A 17,324-nucleotide genomic window follows, 5' to 3' on the forward strand; every position below is an offset into this window, starting at 1 on the left:
TAAGATGCTCCCGAACAAGTGTACACAACTCCTCATACGACGTATCTGTGGGTTTCACCAGCGCCAGAAGATTCTTCATGAGGCTGTAGGTCGGTGCCCCGCAGACCGTGAGGAGGACCGCTCTCCTTTTTGCAGCGCTTCCTTCTCCGTCCAGCTCGTTGGCTACAAAGTACTGTTCTAGCCATTCGACATAGGCTTCCCAGTCCTCACCCTCCGAGAACTTCTCCAGGGTGCCCACAGTTTGCTACAACTTTGCGTTGGATTCGTATACTCGTTGCCAGTTATTGTATTCCTAACACAGATGAGACTGCACACAGGGAGGTAATAGTGACCTCAGTCTTTATTAAGACACTCTAGAGTGATGAACAGGCCTTAGGGGCTGGCTTATTATACAATGCTCCCAAGGTTGCTGGATCCCTTGGGACTTCAGGGGATGCGCTCACTGGTGGCGGAACATGGGAGTGCATGCTTTACAGGTACACAACACAGACAATTACAGGGAAATGGCAGAATTTTGTTTTCTAGGAGGAGCGGAGGTGGGAGGTCATAAATTCTTGAAACTTTGGAAAGTTGCAAAAAGCACCTCAACCCATTGGCTGCATTTCTCAAGGCTGAAGTGGAGAGGACAAAGACATGACTGGCAAAAATGAAGGGAAAGGAAACTCAATAGAAGCATCTGAGGCACAAGTTGTCAATCAATGCAAGATATGCAACATATAGGCCTTGATTCAGTGGTAGCATTCTTGCTCTGACTCAAGTCCCACTTCTAGGACTTGAGCACATAACCTAGGCTGATACTTTAGTGCAGTCGTGAAGGAGCGCTGCATTGTTGGAGGTGGTGTCTTTCAGGTGAGACTTTCAACTGGGGTCCTGTCTGCCCTCTCAGCTGGGAGTAAATTGAACTATTTAAAGAAGAGCAGAGGAGTTCTTCTAATGATCTAGCCAACAATTATCCCTCAACACCTCCAAAAACAGATTATACAGCCTAGCCCAGTTTCTCGGACCTAGTGTGAAAATTGACTGCTGTGTTTGTTTACAACAGTTATTACATTTCAAACATAATTAATTGGATGTAAAGCACCTTGGGACATCCTGAGGACAGGAAAGCTGCTATAAAAATGCGAGTTCTTTTTTTCTATGTGTATCTCTGCCAGCAGATATGGGTGTGCATGTGCAGGTTAATGGACACAGAGAAACTTTTGTGCAGTCTGCCTGGCATCCTTCCTCTTCTTAATGGGGCTTTTAAACTTCCATCTACAGTTTATAGCCTCGTAACTCTTATATGCCCACCATCTATGTGCATCATTATAATCTAGCGCTGTACTGGCATAAGAGCCAGGAAATGACACAGGATCTGTTATGGCAGAAATAATAGAAAAGCAAATTACAATTTAAATGCAGAAAAATTGCAAAGTGCTGCAGTACAGAGGGACCTGGGAGTCCTTGTGTATGAAACAAAAAAAGTTAGTATGCAGGTACAGCAAGTAATCAGGAAGGCAAATGGAATGTTGGCCTTTATTGCAAGGGGGATAGAGTATAAAAGCAGAGAACTCCTGCTACAACTGTACAGGGTATTGGTAAGGCCACATTTGGAGTACTGCATGCAGTTTTGGTCTCCGTATTTAAGGAAGGATATATTTGCATTGGAGGCTATACAGAGAACGTTCACTAGGTTGATTCCGGAGATGAGGGGGTTGACACGAAGATAGGTTGAGTAGGTTGGGCCTGTACACATTGGAGTTCAGTAGAATTGGAGGTGATTTTATTGAAACATATAAGATAATGAGGGGGCTCGACAAGGTGGATGCAGAGAGGATATTTCCACTCATAGGGGAAACTAAAACTAGGGGACATAGTCTCAGAATAAGGGGCCGCCCATTTAAAACTGAGATGAGGATGAATTTCTTCTCTCAGAGGGTTGTAAATCTATGGAATTCCCTGCTTCAGAGAGCTATGGAGGCTGGGTCATTGAATATATTTAAGGTGGAGATAGACAGATTTTTGAGCGATAAAGAAGTAAAGGGTTATGGGGAGCGGGCAGGGAAGTGAAGCTGAGTCCACAATCAGATCAGCCATGGTCTTATTGAATGGTGGAGCAGGCTTAAGGGGCCAAACGATCTACTCCTGCTCCTATTTCTTATGTTCTTATGACATCACTCCTATGTCATTTAAATACTATTATGAAACTTCGACTGCCCACCTCAGCCCCACTGGAAACTCACGAGGCTGGGATACATCAGGACTGATCTCCACCTATTTTTATGATTTTCTGTGCTTCATCTGCAGGTGGGCAGAGGTAATGCTTCAAGGACACCCTCAAAGCCTCCTTGAAAAAGTGCAACATCCCCACTGACCCCTGGGAATCCCTGGCCCAAGACCGATCAAAGTGGAGGAGAAGCATCCGGGTCTCTTCGCCGGCAGCACGCAGAAACCAAGAGCAAACAGTGGAAGGAGCGTATGACAAACCAAGCACTCCACCCACCTGGTCCTTCAACCACTGTCTGCCCCATCTGTGACAGAGTCTGTAGATCCCGCATTGGTCTCATCAATCACCTGAGCACTCATATTAGTGTGAAAGTAAGTCATCCACGACTCCAAGGGACTGCCTAAGAAGAAAGACTGGGGGGTGGGAATTTAGTGGTGGTGCTACGGCTTTGTGCCTTGATCTCCTGCGTCCGGACATCCTGACGTCATTGCCGCACATATCGCACCATTAGCTCCCACGCCCCGAAATTCACTTTCGCCCCCTGCAGCAGCGCCGGGTGAAAACACTAGCAGCTGCAGGAGGCGGGGCCTCAAATCTGGCACCAAGCTTTTGGTCTACAGAGGTGCAGGATCAGCCATGATCGTATTAAATGGCAGAGCAGACCCGAGGTGCTGTATGGCCTACTCCTGCTCCTATTTCTTATGTTCCTATTTCTTACGATACCCACCCTCCTGTATGGCTCAGAGACGAGGACCATATACAGTAGACACATCAAATCGCTGGAGAAATACCACCAACGATGACTCCGCAAGATCCTGTAAAACTCTTGGGAGAACAGACGCACCAACGTTAGTGTTATGTCTTAAATAAAGCAATGTGACTGAGTACTGTAGACGTGAGTAAGTGTGACCTTAGTCTCTTTATTCTAACTCCGGAGTGTTGGTACAGCATGGGAGGTCTGCTTATATACAGTGCTTCCAAGGGATACTGGGATCCCTTGGGACTCCAACAGATACGCCCTCAGGTGGCGGTAGAATGCTGGTTACATAGTGTTGCATACATAACATCACTCCCTCCCAAAGTCAATAGTACACTTATTTACAGGGTGAGAGAATCTGGAGCTTTCCGCTCCCTAGTCAATCGTCTCGGTACAAATGCAGGTGTAGGTGAATTGATTGGGCCTTCGCTGGACTGCTGCACAGCTGGCCTTGCTGGGTTGCTGGGGATGATGAGTTCAGCTTCGTGGTCAACCATGATGTCGGTTGCCACTTGTGTGTGTGTCGGAGAGTCAAAGTTGGTGGTGTCCTCTTCAGATTGCTCGTGGCAGTCTGTGAATCGCAGTTTGGTTTGGTCCAAATGCTTTTTGCAAGTTAGTCCATTTGCGAGTTTGACCTGAAACGCTCTACTCCCTTCTTTGGCTATGACAGTGCCAGCAAGCCATTTGGGACCATGTCCATAGTTGAGTACAAACACAGGGTCATTGACTTCAATATCACGTGACAAATTTGCGCAATCATGGTACATGCTTTGTTGATGCTGATCCTGTAGATCAGAGTGGACTAGAGAGAGCCTTGTTTTGAGCGCCCTTTTCATGAGCAGCTCGGCTGGGCGATCACCGGTGAGTGAGTGGGGTCTGGTGCGGTAGCTGAGCAGAACTCGGGACAGACAGGTCTGCAGGGAGCCTTCCGTCACGCGTTTCAAGCTTTGCTTGATGGTTTGGACTGCCCGTTCTGCCTGACCGTTGGATGCGGGCTTGAACGGAGCAGATGTGATGTGCTTGATCCCATTGCGGGTCATGAATTCCTTGATTCAGCGCTGGTGAAACACGGCCCATTGTCAATGACAAAGACATCAGGCAGGCCGTACGTGGCAAACGTGCTCGTCGGTTTTCGATGGTGGCAGTGGACGTGCTTACAGACATTATCACACACTCAATCCACTTTGAATAAGCATCCACAACAACCAAGAACATTTTGCCTACGAACAGGCCAGCGAAGTCAACGTGGACCCTAGACCATGGTTTGAAAGGCCATGACCACAAACTTAGTAGTACCTCCCTGGGTGCATTGCTCAGTTGAGAGCAAGTGTTGCATTGGCGCACGCAAGACTCCAAATCTGAGTCGATGCCGGGCCACCACACATGGGATCTGGCTATAGCTTTCATCATTACTATGCCTGGGTGGGTACTGTGTAGGTCGCGTATGAATGTTTCCCTGCCTTTCTTGCGCAAAACCACGTGATTACCCCACAAAAGACAGTCCGCCTGTATGGACATTTCGGGCTAGACTTTCCACTTCACATCGCCCATCTAAGGCCCATCTATGGCCCAAAATGGACCTCTATCACCCATTTTGAGCAAAACGTGGAAACTAGACCCAAAACGTGGAAAAATAGGCCCCAAGTTTCCACTTTGATCGCTGAGATGATAGCCCAAATGATCGCCCACACAAGACCCATCCCAAGTTTCAGCACTTAGCATGCACTTCGCTGGGCCGATGCAAGGCCCAAAAGAGTGCTCAAAAATAGTTGCTTTTTCAGGGCCTTAGAGAGGGAAATGGGCACTACGGACGCCATTTTTAGCCTCTGAGGAAGGGTGGAGAATTGTTCTGAGTTATTTAGAGAGTAAAATTGATGCAAATTGTACTCAGAAATTTGAGACAGGGAATATAAATAGGTATTATCACCTTATTTATGCATATATTGGAATTATTTATTAAATAGCTTTTACATAGTGAAGTTATTTAATGATATTCTGTGGGGAAACAGAATAAACAAACAAATCTGCATGAAGAACTATACGTTGTAAAACTTATGTAAGTAAGAGAGAAGGTTCAAAAGTTGTAGAATTTTTTTTTTTACTAACAAACAAAGAACTAATGAACAACACCCTCCCTCCAACGCATTTCAGTCATGCCAACAAGTGACCATTTCAGTGATGATAACAAGTGACCATTTCAGTGATGATAACAAATGACCACTTCAGTCATGCCAACAAGTGATCATTTCAGTGATGATAACAAGTGACCATTTCAGTGATGATAACAAGTGACCATTACAGTGATGATAACAAGTGACCATTTCAGTGATGATAACAAGTGATCATTTCAGTGATAACAACAAGTGACCATTACAGTGATGATAACAAGTGACCATTTCAGTGATGACAACAAGTGACCATTTCAGTCATGATAACAAATGACCATTACAGTGATGATAACAAGTGACCATTTCAGTCATGCCAACAAGTGACCATTTCAGTGACGATAACAAGTGAACAAGTGAACATTTAACTTTATGCTGGGTTGCGTAAAATGTAGTTATGTTTAAATGTAACCCAATAACATTGCAGATTCTAGTTACTATTTAGATCATTAAATAATACATAAATATAAATTTCAACTACTCTCGCAGCTGTCAGTAGGCTGTACCACCATTTGCGGCACTGGTCCAGTGTGCGCGTTTCATTGGAGGCCGATGTGACTACGTCGGCTATTTCGGACCAATTCCTGCGATATGCACGGAGTGGAGGTTTCCCCTGCCCACCCCGTGTCAGATCCTCCCACCTGGAGCTGACAGCATTTACGAGGGCCTCATTTGCCTCTTCGCTGAAGGGTTTGGCCCTTCTCTTTCCTGCACCTCCCTCCATTCTTTAAATGTATCTGTAATTTGGATAAGACTTTCTGACCTGCTTCCTTTCTCCTCTCTCTCTCTCTCTCTCTCCCAGACCCACCCAGAGCTTCTGAGCATGTGTGAAGACCCTTGACCTCTCAAAACACGGGAAGAAGCATCAACCTGGAAAAAAAAATCAACCTGCACATGCGCAGTAATGCGTTGCTAGGGAAGCTTTTTTTTTCATTCACTTCCGTTTTCTTTGAGCGATCAGGAGATCGCCGAGAAATATCATCGCCCATTTGACATCATTGGGCTAAGACCGAGTGGAAAATCGCAAAAAAAAATGGGCCTTGAGCCAGCGATCAGCACGGGCGATAGGTCCCGCATCGCTGGAACAAGGCCCATTTTTTTCGGCCTTAGCCTGAAAGTGGAAAGTCGAGCCCTTTGTCTTTACGCCGCTGGAACGGCTTGATCTCTTCATGCATCTCCACTGGGACGCTGGACCAGCTCCCATGGAGGACACAGTTTTTTACAAGGGACAGTAAAGGATCCTGGTCCAGGTCCTGATCTGGCAGACCGTAACGGGTGACTTTTTGTTTTCTAATGCATCCATCACTAAGAGCAAGTCTGCAGGCTGTGCCATTTCCACCCCGATGTTGGGCAATGGGAGCCGACTGAGGGTGTCAGCGCAGTTCTCTGTGCCTGGCCTGTGGCAAATTACATAGTTATATGCAGACAGTGTGAGCACCTATCTTTGGATGCGAGTAGAGGCTTTAGTATTGACACCTTTACTCTCTGAGAATAGCTATGAATGGCTTATGGTCAGTTTCTAACTCGAACGTAAGCCCAAACAGATACTGATGCATTTTTTTTTACCTCGTATATGCATGCCAGAGCTTCTTTTTCAATCATGCTGTAGACCCTTTCGGCCTTGGACAAGCTCCTGGACGCATAAGCAACCGGTTGCAATGTTCCCGATTCGTTTGCTTGTTGTAAACACCCGACCCCGTACGAAGAAGCATTGCAAGCTAGCACTAAACGTTTACATGGATCATACAAGACAAGCTGTTTGTTGGAACATAACAGATTTCGGGTTTTCTCAAAAGCTGTCCTGTGATTTCCCCCCTACCCAGTCATCTCCTTTGCGTAGCAACACATGTAAAGGTACTAGCAAGGTGCTTAAGCCGGGTAGGAAATTACCAACATAATTGAGGAGTCCCAGGAACGACCGCAGCTCTGTCACGTTCTGTGGTCTCGGCGCGTTCTTGATGGCCTCCGTCTTGGCGTCGGTGGGTCTGATGCCGTCTGCCACGATTCTTCTCCCTAAGAACTCGACCTCTGGCGCCAGGAAAACACACTTCGAGCATTTCAACCCGAGTCCCACACGATCTAGCTGACTTAGAACCTCTTCCAGGTTCTTCAAGTGTTCGATGGTGTCCTGACCTGTGATAAATATGTTGTCCTGGAAAACCACAGTGCACGGAACCGCCTTTAGCAGACTCTCCATGTTCCTTTGAAAAATAGCCGCGGCCGATCGAATCCCAAACGGGTATCTATTGTAGATGAGCAGACCTTTGTGCATGTTGATGCAGGTGAGGCCTTTCGAAGATTCCGCCAGCTCCTGCATCATGTAGGCCGAGGTCAGGTCCAACTTGGTGAACGTCTTTCCTCCTGCCAGCATCCCAAATAGGTCGTCTGCCTTGGATAGCGGGTACTGGTCCTGCAGCAAAAAACCGTTAATCGTTGCTTTGTAGTCCCCACAAATTCTGACCGTGCCATCGCCCTTGAGAACAGGAACAATCGGACTGGCCCACTCGTTGAGCTCCATCAGCACGATGATTCCCTCTCATTGCAGCCTGTCCAGCTCAATCTCCGCTTTCTCTCGCATCATATATGGCACCGCCCGTGCCTTGTGGTGGATGGATTGTGTACCGGGAATCAAGTGGATCTGCACCTTTGCCCCCGAAAAACTTATGAAGCCTGGTTCAAATAGCGACGGAAACTTGCTCAGAACCTGGGCACCTGAGGCATAGTCGACAGACAAAAGCGCTCGGATGTTGTCCCAGTTCCAGCGGATTTTTCCCAGTCAGCTTCTGCCGAACGGTGTGGGGCCATCTCCTGGTACAATCCATAGTGGGAGTTTGTGCACTGCTCCATCATAGGAGACTTTTACTGCTGCGCTGCCAATTACAGGGATCAGCTTTTTTGTGTAAGTTCTCAGCTTGGTATGAATAGGGGTAAACTTGGGCCTGTGTGCCTTGTTGCACCACAGCCTGTCGAAGGCCTTTTTGCTCATGATGGACTGACTCGCACCCGTGTCCAATTCCATGGATACTGGAATTCCGTTCATTTCGACTTTTAACATGATCGGTGGAGATTTCATGGTGAAGGTGTGTACCTTGTACATTTCTGCCTCCTCGGTTTGAGTCTCCAGTTCAGTTTGATCCACCATAGATCGGTCTTCCTCTGCAACGTGATGGTTTGCAGGATTTGCAGCTCGCCTGCACATTCGCTGGAGGTGTTCCATTGTTCTGCAGCCTTTGCACGCATTGTGTTTGAAGCGGCATTGATGGGCTCGATGATCACCTCCGCAGCGCCAACAAGGTGTTAATTGCCTCGCATTAACGCTCGATGGTGGACTCTGAGTCATCTGAGGTCAAGCAGCTGAGGTGTGTACCTTCTGCCATATGCATTCCTGCCTGAAAACTACATTACTTTGTGTACAGTACTTGCCGAAACATCTTTATGCTGCAAAATTGGTTTGGTGTTATCGCTGGTGGACATAAATGCCTGGGCTGTCATTATGGTTTTGCTTAGGTTCGGTGTTTCAACAGTCAATAGTTTGCGAAGGATAACCTCATGGCCAATGCCAAGCACAGAAAAGTCTCTTAGCATTTGCTCCAGGAATCCCTCGAATTCGCAATGTCTTTAGTTCGGCGACGTAGCTCGCCACTTCCTGGCCTTTAGACCGTTGACATGTGTAAAATCGTATACGCCATCAGAACACTCTCCTGCGGATTTAGGTGCTCCCGGACCAGCGTACACAGTTCTTCATAGGATTTGGTTGTTGGTTTCACCAGAGCAAGAAGATTCTTCATGAGGCCATAGGTTGTTGCCCCGCAGACGGTGAGGAGGATCGCCCTTCGTTTGGCAGAGTTTGCACTCCCTTCCAGCTCGTTGGCCATGAAGTATTGGTCGAATTGCTCCACGAAGGCTTCCCAATCGTCCCCTTCTGAGCATTTCCCCTGGGATACTGTTGTGTATCTGTAAATCATGCACTCCCATGTTCCGCCACCAGGGAGTGCATCCCCTGAAGTCCCAAGGGATTCCAGCATCCCTTGGGAGCACTGTATATAAGCCGGCCCCTAAGGCCTGTTCATCACTCTGGAGTGTCTTAATAAAGACTGAGGTCACTGTTACTTTAACCTCCCTGTGTGCAATCTCAACTGTGTTAGGAACACAATAATTGGCAACGAGTATACGAATCCAAAGCAAAGATGCAGCAAACTGTGGGCATCCTGGAGAAGTTCTCAGAGGGTGAGGACTGGGAAGCCTATGTCGAACGGCTAGAACAGTACTTTGTAGCCAATGAGCTGGACGGAGAAGGAAGCGCTGCAAAAAGGAGAGCGGTCCTCCTCACGGTCTGCGGGGCACCGACCTACAGGCTCATGAAGAGTCTTCTGGCTCTGGTGAAACCCACAATAAGTCATATAAGGAGCTGTGTACACTGGTTCGGGAGCATCTTAACCCGAGGGAGAGCATGCTGATGGTGAGGTATCGGTTCTACACGTGCCAGCGATCTAAAGGTCAGGAAGTGGTGAGCTACGTCGCCGAGCTAAGGCGACTTGCAGGACAATGTGAGTTTGATGGCTACCTGGAGAAAATGCTCAGAGACTTTTTTGTACTGGGCATTGGACATGAGACCATCCTACAAAAACTTTTGACTGTAGAGACACCGACCCTCAGTAAGGCCATTGCGATAGCACAGGCGTTTATGTCCACCAGTGATAACACCAAACAAATCTCTCAGCACACAAGTGCTAACAATGTTCATAAACTAACTGGAACTGTGTTTGCGAGCAGAAATGTACAGGGCAGAAACCATGAGTCTGCAACTGCCAGCAGGCCTCAGGTGACCCAGATGACTCAGAGTCCGCAACAAAGAATGAATGCAAGGCAATTCACACCTTGTTGGCGTTGCGGAGGCTTCCATTCAGCCTATTCATACCGCTTCAAAGGGTATGTTTTCAAGAGCTATGGAACAATAGGGCACCTCCAACGAGCTTGCAGACAAGCTGCAAGCTCTTCAAAACCTGCTAACCACCACGATGGGTCCATGGTGGACCAAAGCAATTTCAAGCCTCAGAGAGAGGAGGCAGATGCTGAAGCACAGGGGGTGCACACATTTTCGACGAAATGTCAACCTATAATGTTAAATGTAAAATTGAATGGCTTACCCGTAGCCATGGAACTGGACACTGGCGCTAGCCAATCCATCATGAGTAAAAAGATGTTTGAGAGACTGTGGTGCAACAAGGCACTCAGACCAGCCCTGAGCCCCATCCACACGAAACTGAGAATGTACACCAAAGAGCTTATCACTGTCCTGGGAAGTACCATGGTCAAGGTCACCTACGAGGGCACGGTGCATGAACTGCCACTCTGGATTGTCCCGGGCGATGGCCCCACACTGCTAGGAAGTAGCTGGCAGGGCAAAATCCGCTGGAACTGGGATGACATCCGAGCGCTATCACATGTCGATGAGGCCTCATGTACCCAGGTTCTTAACAAATTTCCTTCCCTTTTTGAGCCAGGCATTGGAAACTTTTGGGGCGAAGGTGTGGATCCACTTGGTCCCAGAGGCACGACCCATTCACCACAAGGCGCGAGCGGTACCTCACATGATAAGGGAGAGAGTGGAAATCGAGCTGGATAGGCTGCAACGCGAGGGCATCATCCCCCCAGTGGAATTCAGTGAGTGGGCAAGCCCAATTGTTCCAGTACTCAAAAGTGATGGCATGGTCAGGATTTGCGGCGATTATAAAGTACCTGTTAATCGTTTCTCGCTACAGGACCAATACCCGCTACCTAAGGCAGACGACCTATTTGCGACCCTGGCAGGAGGCAAGACATTCACCAAGCTCGACCTGACTTTGGCCTACATGACGCAGGAGCTGGAGGAGTCTTCGAAGGGCCTCACCTGCATCAACACGCACAAGGGACTGTTCATCTACAACAGATGCCCATTTGGAATTCGGTCGGCTGCAGCGATCTTCCAAAGAAACATGGAGAGCCTACTCAAGTCGCTACCACACACGGTGGTTTTTCAGGACGACATATTGGTCACGGGTCGGGACACCGTCGAGCACCTACAAAATCTGGAGGAGGTCCTCCAGCGACTGGATCGCGTAGGGCTGCGGCTGAAGAGGTCAAAATGCGTCTTCATGGCAACAGAAGTGGGGAAAGATTGCAGCGGATGGCATTCGGCCCACAGACGCCAAGACAGAGGCTATCAGGAATGCACCCAGGCCACAGAACGTCATGGAGCTGCGGTCGTTCGTGGGACTCCTCAACTATTTTGGTAACTTCCTACCGGGGTTAGCACCCTCTTAGAGCCCCTACATGTGTTATTGCGTAAAGGTGAGAACTGGGTATGGGGAAAAAACCAAGTAATTGCTTTTGAGAAAGCCAGAAACATTTTATGCTTCAACAAGCTGCTTGTATTGTATAACCCATGTAAAAGGCTTGTGCTAGCATGTAATGCGTCATCGTGCAGAGTCGGGTGTGCATTAAAACAAGCTAATGCTGCGGGGCAGTTGCAACCTGTCGCCTACGCCTCCAGGAGCTTGTCAAAGGCCGAAAGGGCCTACAGCATGATTGAGAAAGAGGCATTAGCGTGTGTGTTCGGGGTAAAGAAAATGCATCAGTACCTGTTTGGCCTCAAATTTGAGCTGGAAACCAGTCACATGCCCCTCATATCCCTGTTCACTGAAAACAAGGGGATAAATACTAATGCCTCAGCCAGCATACAAAGGTGGGCAATCGCGCTATCAGCGTATAACTATATCATCTGCCACAGGCCAGGCACCGAGAACTGTGCAGATGCTCTCAGTCGGCTACCATTGCCCACCATGGGGGTGGAAATGGCGCAGCCTGCAAACTTGTTGATGGTGGCGCAGCCCGCAGACTTGTTGATGGTCATGGAAGCGTTTGAAAATGATAAATCACCTGTCACGGCCCGCCAGATTAGGACTTGGACCAGCCAAGATCCTCTGCTGTCCCTAGTAAAAAAAACTGTGTACTGCATGGGAGCTGGGCCAGCATCCCCGTTGAAATGCAAGAGCTAATCAAGCCGTTCCAGCGGCGAAAGGACGAGCTGTCCATTCAGGCAGACTGCCTGATGTGTTGTAACAGCGTAGTACTACCCAAAAAGGGCAGGGAGGCGTTCATTTCTGATCTCCACAGCACACACCCGGGTACAGTAATGATGAAAGTGATAGCCAGATCCCACATGTGGTGGCCCGGTATTGACTCTGACTTAGAGTCCTGTGTACGGCAATGCAGCGTGTGTGCTCAGTTGAGCAACGCGCCCAGAGAGGCACCACTAAGTTTCCCATGTCGACTATGCGGGCCCATTTCTCGGTAAAATGTTCCTGGTGGTGGTGGATGCTTTTTCAAAATGGATTGAACGTGAAATAATGTCGGGAAGCACCGCCACCGCCACCATTGAAAGCCTGAGGGCCATGTTTGCCACCCACGGCCTGCCTGACATACTGGTCAGTGACAATGGGCCATGTTTCACCAGTGCCGAATTTAAAGAATTCATAACCCGCAATGGGATCAAACATGTCATCTCAGCCCCGTTTAAACCAGCCTCCAATGAGCAGGCAGAGCGGGCAGTACAAACAATCAAACAGTGCCTTAAATGAGTCACAAAAGGCTCACTACAAACCCGTCTGTCCCGAGTACTGCTCAGCTACCGCACGAGACCCCACTCGCTCACAGGGGTGACCCCGGCTGAGCTACTCATGAAAAGGACACTTAAAACCAGACTCTCGCTGGTTTACCCCAACCTGCATGATCAGGTAGAGAGTAGGCGGCAGCAACAAAATGTAAACGATGGTCACGCCACTGTGTCACGGGAAATTGATCTGAATGACTCTGTGTTTGTGCTAAACTATGGACATGGTCCCAAGTGGATCGCGGGCACGGTGATAGCTAAAGAAGGGAGTAGGGTGTTTGTAGTCAAACTAGACAATGGACACATTTGCAGAAAGCACCTGGACCAAACGAGGCTGCAGTTCACCAACTGCCCTGAACAACCCACAGCAGACACCACCTTTTTTGAGCCCACAACACACACCCAAAGGATCAACGACACCACCCCGGACCAGGAAATCGAACCCATCACGCCCAACAGCCCAGCAAGACCAGGCTCACCCAGCAGCCCTGCAGGGCCAACAACACGCCAGCCCAGCGAGGGCACAGCCAACACACCAGAACAGACATTTGTACCGAGTCGGACCACCAGGGAAAGAAAGGCTCCCGACCGCCTCACCTTGTAAATAGTTTTCACTTTGACTTTGGGTGGGGGTGATGTTGTGTATCTGTAAATCATGTACTCCCATTGTCTGCCACCAGGGAGTGCATCCCCTGAAGTCCCAAGGGATCCCAGCATCCCTTGGGAGCACTATATATAAGCTGGCCCTAAGGCCTGTTCCTCACTCTGGAGTGTCTTAATAAAGACTGAGGTCACTGTTACTTTAACCTCCCTGTGTGCAGTCTCATCTGTGTTAGGAACACAATAGATACCAACAGTTCTCTGCATTCTCTGCATGGTTTGTTATCTCGTTGCCAGTTGTTATCTTAAATAAACCAATGTGACTGAGTAATGTAGATGTGAGCAAGTGTGACCTTAGTCTCTTTATTCTAACTCCAGAGTGTTGGTACAGCATGGGAGGCTTGCTTATATACAGTGCGTCCAAGGGATGCTGGGATCCCTTGGGACTCCAACAGATATGCCCGCTAGTGGTGGTAAAATGCTGGTTACATTGTGTTGCATACATAACAGTTAGCATGCAGAAAACAAGTGCAGGCAGCGGAAGGAGCATGCGGCAAACCAGACTCCCCACCCACCCTTTGCTTCAACGACTGTCTGTCTCACCTCTGACAGAGACTGTAATTCCCGTGTTGGACTGTTCAGTCACCTGAGAACTCACTTTTGAAGTGAAGCAAGTCGATTTCGAGGGACTGCCTATGATGAGTGTTCTCGATCAGGCCAATATACACAACTTCGAAGCACTGACCACATCCGACCAGCTCCGTTGGGTGGGCCACATTGTTCGCATGCCTAACACAAAATTCCCAAAGCAATCACTCTACTCGGAACTCCTACATGGCAAGCGAGCCCCAGGTGGGTGGAGGAAACATTTCAAGAATACCCTCATAGCCTCCCTGACACCTGGGAGTTCCTGGCCAAAGACCGCCCTAAGTGGAGGATGAGCATCCGGGAGGGCGCTGAGCACCTCGAGTCTCGTCACCGAGAGCATGCAGAAAACAAGCGCAGACAGCAGGAGTGTATGGCGAACCCAAGTCCCCACCCATCCTTTCCTCCAACGACTGTCTGTCCCACCTGTGGCAGAGACTGTAATTCCCATATTAGACTGTTCAGTCACCTGAGAACTCACTTTTGGATTGGAAGCGATATAAAGTTGTGCATTAATCAGTTAATTAATTCATTTCTATGGCTCTGTGCCTGAGTTCACTATAATATTGCCGACAATGGACAACATGACTCAACTATGTCCTTCTGTTGAAAACATTAATTCGTCCTACAATCCGCCAGTAATTATTATAACATTTATCCTCAGATTCATTGGAAATGTAATTGCTTTATGGATCTTTGGTTTTCATGTCAAATCCTGGAAACCAAATACTGTTTATTCGCTGAATCTGGCGGTTGCAGACACTCTGTTAATCTGCTGTTTACCATTTCGAGCAGATTACTTTGTACGGGAGAAGAACTGGATTTTCGGTGATGTTGCATGCCGTTTGAAGGTATTTTTGATTTCCCTAAACCGGGTAGGGAGCATCGCTTTCCTTACAGTTATGGCAATTGATCGCTACTTTAAGGTGGTCCACCCACACCATAAAGTGAACAGGATAGCTGCAAGTGGTGCAGTGAAGGGAGCAGGCATCCTGTGGTTTGCAGCAGTGGCAATTTCGGTACATCTTTTAAACAGAGGAACACACCTTCGAGCACTCCAATCGGACATACTGTGAGCCTTTCAACATACACCAGCCTCTAAGTCCTATGACAATCTGGACTGATATTGTTTTTATTCTTTTCAAGTTTATTTTACCAGCTTCGATTATCTTGTTCTCCACGTCCAGCATCATCTGGAAGTTAAAACAGATGAAAACTGAAATCAGGATTAAGTATAAACGAGCAGTAAAGCTTGTGATAGCTGTAGCAGCAGTGTTTATATTTTGTTTCTTGCCCACAAACGTTGCTGTAATCACTGTTGTAATTACGAAGCAAAGCACAGAAGGCTGCAAGTCATATGAAACAGCTGTTCATGTATTTTATAATACATTATTTATGACATATCTGAACAGTGTGTTGCTACAGTTGTACAGGGCCTTGGTGAGGCCACACCTGGAGTATTGTGTACAGTTTTGGTCTCCTAACTTGAGGAAGGACATTCTTGCTATTGAGGGAGTGCAGCGAAGATTCACCAGACTGATTCCCGGGATGGTGGGACTAACCTATCAAGAAAGACTGGATCAACTGGGCTTGTATTCACTGGAGTTCAGAAGAATGAGAGGGGACCTCATAGAAACGTTTAAAATTCTGACGGGTTTAGACAGGTTAGATGCAGGAAGAATGTTCCCGATGTTGGGGAAGTCCAGAACCAGGGGTCGCAGCCTAAGGATAAGGGGTAAGCCATTTAGGACCAAGATGAGGAGAAACTTCTTCACCCAGAGAGTGGTGAACCTGTGGAATTCTCTACCACAGAAAGTAGTTGAGGCCAATTCACTAAATACATTCAAAAGGGAGTTAGATGAAGTCCTTACTACTCGGGGAATCAAGGGGTATGGCGAGAAAGCAGGAAGGGGGTACTGAAGTTGTATGTTCTGCCATGAACTCATTGAATGGCGGTGCAGGCTAGAAGGGCTGAATGGCCTACTCCTGCACCTATTTTCTATGTTTCTATGTTTCTATGTACTAGTCAAGTTCGACATTTAAAGATGCTTTGAAGAAAGCTCTTGTTCCTCTTAATTTGAGCCGTTTCAGATCAGCAACGGGTCAAGGAATACAACCAAGAGAGCCCAAAACCAAACTGTTGTGGATCAACATCTAAAAGAGGCAACGGTCTGTACCACCTGTAATCAATCCCAGTCTGAGTATACAGTGCATTATCAGTTTGTGTAATTAAAGTATAACCTGTGAATAAGTGCAAAGCCTTGGAATTAGGTGAATTTGAGACATTTTTTAATTAGTTAATCTGTTTGTAACGAACGTGCTGAAATAAAGTGCAATTTTCAAAGTCAAGTTATCCACCCGCAAAATATTTATTCTAATTCTATAAAATTAACGAGTGATTTGTACAGGGTTTGCAGATCCCGATAAGTTATGGAGAATGTAAGGTCATACAGCACTTGCAGTTGTATACGGAGAAGTAGGGATACAGTCTTATACAACTGAGTAGGATTCCTACAAGGATGGAAATGTTGTCCAGTTTCTAGCAGGTGAGAATAGTGCAAGCTATTTATAATGTGAGAGGAACCAGTGAGAAAAGAGGAAACGCTTGGTTTTTGTGGTGTATGGGAGGCTTGTATTGATTTAGAAAAGTCCTATTCCTCCTGGGATCTTAACTTGTCATGAAGAGGTGGTTGCCATTTCTCCCAGGTAACAGGGAAAAGATACATATCTCAACGGTGTAACAGCCTGGCCCTGCACTTCAAATATGTGGACAAAAAACCTACGGGACATCTGCCGTTCAGAATGTTTGTTACCGATGCTGCCCCTGGAGCTGGAAAGTTACCAAAATGCGCCCTTGTCAGCCGTATCCCACTCAACCCAACCACAACATACTTTTCTCACGTATCATTGCAAATGAGTCTAATAGGAAATGTGGTATAACATTGGAGTAGAATTTACTGATAATGTCTTCAAAAAATCAACAAAGGCCACGAAAGATACAACTCAATAGTAACAAAGAAGGCAAATGCTTCAGCCTTATCTTTTGCACTGCCGTGCTGGACTCCGCCATCGTTGAGGATGGGGATATTCATGGAGCCTCCTCTTCCCATTTTTGTTTAATGATCCACCACCATTCACGATTTGATGTGGCAAGACTGCAGAGCTTTGATCTGATGCATTCATTGTGGGATCTTTAGCCCTGTCTATAGCATGCTGCTTCTGCTGTTTAGCTTGCATGTTGTCCTGTGTTGCAGCTTCCCCAGGCTAGCACCTCATTTTTAGGTACAACCTAGTGCTGCT

The 17,324-nt window shown here is 47.4% G+C and overlaps 1 pseudogene; it reads left to right on the forward strand.

Moving 5' to 3' along the window:
* Positions 1-14,599: 14,599 nt before the first annotated feature.
* On the forward strand, positions 14,600-16,182 carry LOC139269243 (hydroxycarboxylic acid receptor 2-like; annotated as a pseudogene).
* Positions 16,183-17,324: the final 1,142 nt, after the last annotated feature.

Source organism: Pristiophorus japonicus, chromosome 8 (genome assembly GCF_044704955.1).
Source record: "Pristiophorus japonicus isolate sPriJap1 chromosome 8, sPriJap1.hap1, whole genome shotgun sequence".
In the NCBI taxonomy this organism is placed as follows: Eukaryota; Metazoa; Chordata; class Chondrichthyes; family Pristiophoridae; genus Pristiophorus; species Pristiophorus japonicus.